We start from the raw sequence: 235 nt of genomic DNA, 5'->3' as shown, positions 1-235 counted from the left end.
AACAATGTGCAACCTTTAATTATACAATGAAAAATACCTTATTTTTGTGAAAACCCATTTGCAGATTCAGGGGTCCATATCAAATAATGTGTTAATTAAAGGATAATTAATGAATGTAAATACATTCATGACGTTTTAAATGATTTTATCCATCCATCCATTTTCCTCCGCTTATCTGGGACCGGGTCACGGGGGCAGCAGTCTAAGCAAAGATGCCCAGACTTTCCTCCAGCTC

Source organism: Monopterus albus, unplaced genomic scaffold, assembly GCF_001952655.1.
Source record: "Monopterus albus unplaced genomic scaffold, M_albus_1.0 scaffold92.1, whole genome shotgun sequence".
NCBI classification, from domain to species: domain Eukaryota; kingdom Metazoa; phylum Chordata; class Actinopteri; order Synbranchiformes; family Synbranchidae; genus Monopterus; species Monopterus albus.
This window is presented reverse-complemented; position numbering follows the sequence as displayed.